Source organism: Lolium rigidum, chromosome 1 (genome assembly GCF_022539505.1).
Source record: "Lolium rigidum isolate FL_2022 chromosome 1, APGP_CSIRO_Lrig_0.1, whole genome shotgun sequence".
Classification (NCBI taxonomy): Eukaryota; Viridiplantae; Streptophyta; class Magnoliopsida; order Poales; family Poaceae; genus Lolium; species Lolium rigidum.
This window is the reverse complement of record NC_061508.1, coordinates 152,439,163-152,446,350: the sequence shown is the minus strand read 5'-3', so window position 1 is coordinate 152,446,350 and position 7,188 is coordinate 152,439,163.

Below are 7,188 nucleotides of genomic sequence, written 5' to 3'. Positions count from 1 at the left end.
CTAGTAACGAAATATTCTCGGAATTGGACGAAACGAAGACCCGGGGGCCTATTTCGCCACGAACCTTCCGAGAAGACCGAAGAGCATACGAAGTGGGGCCACGAGGTGGCCAAACCACAAGGCGGCGCAGCCAAGGGGGCCCGCGCCGCCTCGTGGTGTGGGCCCCTCGTCAGCCCCCGACTGCGCCCTTCCGCCTACTTAAAGCCTCCGTCGCGAAACCCCTGAAGGAAAAAACCACGATACGAAAAACCTTGCGAGACGCCGCCGCCGCCGATCCCATCTCGGGGGATTACGGAGATCTCCTCCGGCACCCTGCCGGAGAGGGGATTCATCTCCCGGAGGACTCTACACCGCCATGGTCGCCTCCGGAGTGATGAGTGAGTAGTTCACCCCTGGACTATGGGTCCATAGCGGTAGCTAGATGGTTGTCTTCTCCTCATTGTGCTTCATTGTTGGATCTTGTGAGCTGCCTAACATGATCAAGATCATCTATCCGTAATACTCTATGTTGTGTTTGTCGGGATCCGATGGATAGAGAATACCATGTTATGTTAATTATCAAGTTATTACATATGTGTTGTTTATGATCTTGCATGCTCTCCGTTACTAGTAGAGGTTACTGGCCAAGTTTTTGCTTTTAACTCCAAGAGGGAGTATTTATGCTCGATAGTGGGTTCATGCCTGCATTGACACTCGGGACGGTGACGAGAAAGTTCTAAGGTTTTGTTGTCATTGTTGCCACTAGGGATAAAACATTGGCGCTATGTCCGAGGATGTAGTTGTTGATTACATTACGCACCATACTTAATGCAATTGTCTGTTGCTTTGCAACTTAATACTGGAGGGGTTCGGACGATAACTCTGAAGGTGGACTTTTTAGGCATAGATGCAGTTGGATGGCGGTCTATGTACTTTGTCGTAATGCCCAATTAAATCTCACTATACTTATCATGCCATGTATGTGCATTGTTATGCCCTCTCTATTTGTCAGTTGCCCGACTGTAATTTGTTCACCCAACATGCTTTTATCTTATGGGAGAGACACCTCTAGTGAACTGTGGACCCCGGTCCATTCTTTAATACTTGAAATACAAATCTCGTTGCAATACTTGTTTTACTTGTTTTCTCTGCAAACAATCATCTTCCACACAATACGGTTAATCCTTTGTTACAGACAAGCCGGTGAGATTGACAACCTCAGCTGTTTCGTTGGGGCAAAGTACTTTGGTTGTGTTGTGCAGGTTCCACGTTGGCGCCGGAATCCCTGGTGTTGCGTCGCACTACATCCCGCCGCCATCAACCTTCAACGTGCTTCTTGGCTCCTCCTGGTTCGATAAACCTTGGTTTCTTTCTGAGGGAAAACTTGCTGCTGTGCGCATCATACCTTCCTCTTGGGGTTGCCCAACGAACGTGTGAAATACACGCCATCAGCAAACAAGACAGTAAATAAAGTAAAGCTAGCAACTAATTTTTTTGTGTTTTGATATAAGTGCAGCAAACAAAGTAGTAATTAAAATAAAGCAAGACAAAAACAAAGTAAAGAGATTGAGAGGTGGAGACTCCCCTTGCAGCGTGTCTTGATCTCCCCGGCAACGGCGCCAGAAAATATGCTTGATGGCGTGTATTTCACACGTTCGTTGGGGAACCCCAAGAGGAAGGTATGATGCGCACAGCGAGCAAGTTTTCCCTCGGAAAGAAACCAAGGTTTATCGAACCGAGAAGGAGCCAAGAAGCACGTTGAAGGTTGATGGCGGCGGGATGTAGTGCGGCGCAACACCGGAGATTCCGGCGCCAACGTGGAACCTGCACAACACAACCAAAGTACTTTGCCCCAACGAAACAGTGAGGTTGTCAATCTCACCGGCTTGCTGTAACAAAGGATTAACCGTATTGTGTGGAAGATGATTGTTTGCGAGAGAAAACAGTAAAAACAAGTATTGCAGCAGATTTGTATTTCAGTATTAAAAGAATGGACCGGGGTCCACAGTTCACTAGAGGTGTCTCTCCCATAAGATAAAAGCATGTTGGGTGAACAAATTACAGTCGGGCAATTGACAAAAATAGAGAGCATAACAATGCACATACATGTCATGATAAGTATAGTGAGATTTAATTGGGCATTACGACAAAGTAAATAGACCGCCATCCAACTGCATCTATGCCTAAAAAGTCCACCTTCAGGTTATCGTCCGAACCCCTTCCGAGTATTAAGTTGCTAAGCAACGAGACAATTGCATTAAGTATGGTGCGTAATGTAATCAGCAACTACATCCTCGGACATAGCGCCAATGTTTTATCCCTAGTGGCAACAACACAACACAACCTTAGAACTTTTCGTCACTTGTCCCAGGTGTCAATGCGGGCATGAACCCACTATCGAGCATAAATACTCCCTCTTGGAGTTAAGAGCAAAAACTTGGCCGAGCCTCTACTAATAACGGAGAGCATGCAAGATCATAAACAACACATATGTAATAACTTGATAATTAACATAACATGGTATTCTCTATCCATCGGATCCCGACAAACACAACATAGAGTATTACAGATAGATGATCTTGATCATGTTAGGCAGCTCACAAGATCCAACAATGAAGCACAATGAGGAGAAGACAACCATCTAGCTACTGCTATGGACCCATAGTCCAGGGGTGAACTACTCACTCATCACTCCGGAGGAGACCATGGCGGTGTAGAGTCCTCCGGGAGATGAATCCCCTCTCGGCAGGGTGCCGGAGGAGATCTCCGAATCCCCCAAGATGGGATTGGCGGCGGCGGCGTCTCCGGAAGGTTTTCCGTATCGTGGTTTTTCGCATCAGGGGTTTCGCGACGGAGGCTTTAAGTAGGCGGAAGGGCGAGTCGGAGGGCTGACGAGGGGCCCACACCATAGGGCGGCGCGGGCCCCCCTTGGCCGCGCGGCCCTATGGTGGCGGCGCCTCGTCGCCCCACTTCGTATCCCTTTCGGTCTTGTGGAAGGTTCGTGGCAAAATAGGCCCCTGGGTCTTGATTTCGTCCAATTCCGAGAATATTTCGTTACTAGGATTTCGAAACCAAAAACAACGAGAAAATAGCAAGCGGCACTTCGGCATCTTGTTAATAGGTTAGTTCCAGAAAATGCACGAATATGACATAAAGTGTGCATAAAACATGTAGGTATCATCAATAATATGGCATAGAACATAAGAAATTATCGATACGTCGGAGACGTATCAAGGCTTGCAACTTATAGGAAGTTTTATACATAACCTATATTACTTATTGCTACCGTTGACACAATTGCCTCTCTTAAAATTTTATATCTCTATGTTTTCAAAATAAAAAGCTCTAGCACATGTTTAATCTCTCGCTTCCCTCTGCGAAGGGCCATTCTTTTACTTTTATGTTGAGTCTTCATCTTCTAAGTTATATGCACCGTCTTATGAGAGCATAGTTGTCATTCTTAGTTCTATGTGCATGGTCCCAAAATTATTATTGATTGAATCATGAATGTGTTATTACTTGTTCTTAAATTATTTGTATCTAGTCATCCTTTGAACTTTGAAGGTGCATGTCACCTCAAAAATTATTCTTTTTATCACTTACCTACTCGAGGACGAGCAGGAGTTAAGCTAGCTTGGGGATGTCCGCACTACACTCCGTCACCAACGACCTTCACGTGATCCTTGACTCCTACTGGTTCGATAAACCTTGGTTTCTTACTAAGGGAAACTTGCTGCTGTACGCATCACACCTTCCACTTGGGGTTCCCAACGGGCGTGTGCTTTACGCGTCATCACAAGCCTCATGCATCGAATACCAATAGTGCTCGCACCTTGTCCTAATTAGCTCGGATTTCCATGGATTATCATTGCATTACATATGTTTCAACCAAGTGTCACAAATGGGTACCTCTATGTCGCCTGTACAAAGGTCCAAGGAGATAGATCGCATTTGATTTCTCGTTTTTGATAGATCTCAACTTAGGGACATCCATACCGGGACAACATAGACAACAGATAATGGACTCCTCTTTAATGCTTAAGCATTCAACAACAGATAATATTCTCATAAGAGATTGAGGATTAATGTCCAAACTGAAACTTCCACCATGATACATGGCTTTAGTTGGCGGCCCAATGTTCTTCTCTAACAATATGCATACTCAAACCATTTAATCATGATAAATCACCCTTACTTCAGACAAGACGAACACGCATAGCAACACACATGATATTCAACAAAGGTGTAATAGTTGATGGTGTCCCCAGAAACATGGTTACCTCTCAACAAGCAACTTATAAGAAATAAGATACATAAGCGACATATTCAATACCACAATAGTTTTTTAAGCTATTTTCCCATGAGCTATGTATTGCAAAGACAAGGAATGAAAGTTTTAAAGGTAGCACGCAAGCAATATACTTGGAATGGCAGAAAAATAACACATAGTAGGTAGTTATGGTGGACACAAATGGCATAAGTTTTGGCTCAAGATTTTGGAGGCACGAGAAGCATTCCCTCTCAGTACAAGGCTTTGGCTAGCAAGGTTGTTTGAAGCAAACACAAGTATGAACCGGTACAGCAAAAGTTACATAAGAACATATTGCAAGCATTATAAGACTCTACAATGTCTCCTTGTTTTTCAAACACCTTTATCAGAAAATATCTAGACTTTTAGAGAGACCAATCATGCAAACCAAATTTCAACAAGCTCTACAGTAATTCTCCACTAATAGGTTCAATCTACATGATGCAAGAGCTTAAACATGATCTATTTGAGAGCTCAAAACAATTGCCAAGTATCAAATATTCAAGACAATATACCAATTACCACACGGAGCATTTTCTGTTTCCAACCAAATAGCAATGAACGAAGCAGTTTTCAACCTTCGCCATGAACATTAAAAGTAAAGCTAAGAACACCAGTGTTCATATGAAACAACGGAGCGTGTCTTTCTCCCACACAAAGAATGCTAGGATCCGAGTTTATTCAAACAAAAACAAAAATAAAAGCATACGAGACGCTCCAAGTAAAGCACATAAGATGTGACGGAATAAAAATATAGTTTCACTAGAGGTGACCTGATAAGTTGTTGATGAAGAAGGGGATGCATTGGGCATCCCCAAGCTTAGATGCTTGAGTCTTCTTGAAATATGCAGGGATGAACCACGGGGGCATCCCCAAGCTTAGACTTTTCACTTTTCTTGATCATAATATATCATCCTCCTCTCTTGACCCTTGAAAACTTCCTCCACACCAAACTCAAAACAAACTCATTAGAGGGTTAGTGCATAATTAAAAATTCACATGTTCAGAGAGGACACAATCATTCCTAACACTTCTGGATATTACCCAAAGCTACTGAAAGTTAATGGAACAAAGAAATCCACTCAACACAGTAAAAGAGGCAATGTGAAATAAAAGGCAGAATCTGTCAAAACAGAACAGTCCGTAAAGACGAATTTTTCAGAGGCACTTAACATGCTCAGATGAAGAAGCTCAAATTGAATGAAAGTTGCATACATATATGAGGATCAATCATGCATTTTCGCAGATTTTTCTGAGTTTCCTACAGAGAGTTCTACTCAAATTCGTGACAGCTAGAAATCTGTTTCACGCGAGAAATCCAAATCTAGTATCAACCTTACTATCAAAGACTTTACTTGGCACAACAATGCAATAAAATAAAGATAAGGAGAGGTTGCTACAGTAGTAACAACTTCCAAGACACAACAAAACAGTAGCAAAATAAACACATGGGTTATCTCGCAAGAAGTGTTTTCTTTATAGCCATTAAGATGGGCTTAGTAATGATGCTCTCGCAAGAAATAAGAGTTGAAGCAAAAGAGAGCATCAAAAGCAAATAAGAAACACTTTTAAGTCTAACCCACTTCCTATGAAAAGGAATCTTGTAAATAAATAAGTCATGTAAGCATAATGCAATAAGCATATATAGGAAGGCAACACAAGCGCAACTTCAAGATTCTCAACATAAAGAGGGGAAACTTAATATTATTAAGATGCATATAACCGTGTTTCCCTCTCTCATAATAACTTTCAGTAGCATCATTGATGAAATCCACAATATAACCATCACTTAAAACATTCTTGTCATGGTTCATATGCATGAAAGTATCATTATTTTTGGCATAAGAAAAACTCTTCTCATTAATAGTAATTGGAGCAGGATCATTATCAAGAATTTGAACATGATAAACAAGTTGCATACTAAGGGAATGGTTTTTTGGCAATCCCATCATAACTATGACAAGTTTCATAAGGATAATTATAACCTATGTCATAGCATTCTTTATAACAATTGTCAAAGATTGGAGGCATAGTGTCATCATAATAAATAGAATAGTTATCTTCCACAGTATGTTCATCTGTAACCATATCATCATTGTTACTAGAAGGAAATGTATCAAACATATAATCATCAGTAGCAAAAGGATTTTCAAACACCTCATCCCCAAGCTTAGAGCTTTCTGTATCATTATGGGAAGAAGCATGGATAGTACTAATACTATGGCAATTATTGACATCATCATTTTCAGAATTAGTTTCCCAGAGATTTTCAATATCAAAAGTAGTGTGTTCTTCTAAATCATGATCACTAATGTAGGTAAAGGGCATAGGAAGATCATTGTACCCAGATTCATTATCATAATAATCATTAGGAGCAACATACTTACGGTTACCTATCGTTATCTCATACACGCGGGGATATGTCGTTACCTCTTTCTTTTTATTCCCCCTCTTCTTCTTCTTCGTTCCCTTCTTCTTCTTCTTCTTTTCCTTCTCCTCGTTCCCTTCTTTAGGAGGAAGAGGCTTGAGGGGAGGCTTCTCCACATAACCTGATTTATTTCCAGAAACAATGGAGGAAATTTGGGAGGATTCCTCCTTTTCATTAATAAGTTCAAAACACACAGCGGTCCTATCATATTTTCGCAAAGTGTCATCTTCTAAAATATTTTGTATGTAAGTATTTGTGTAGCAATTATCAATGCAATAAGAAAGACACCCATGCATGACACTATTAATATCAAGAGCACTCATATCCACCAAAGAAGTTTTTCTCAATAACTCTTCACACTCCAAAAATAATGTAAGTTCATCATGCTGATTAGGAGTGATTTCATCATCACAATACAAATTTGCAGCACTCATGGGGTTCGAATTATCATTGGAGGAGCATTGAAAATTGA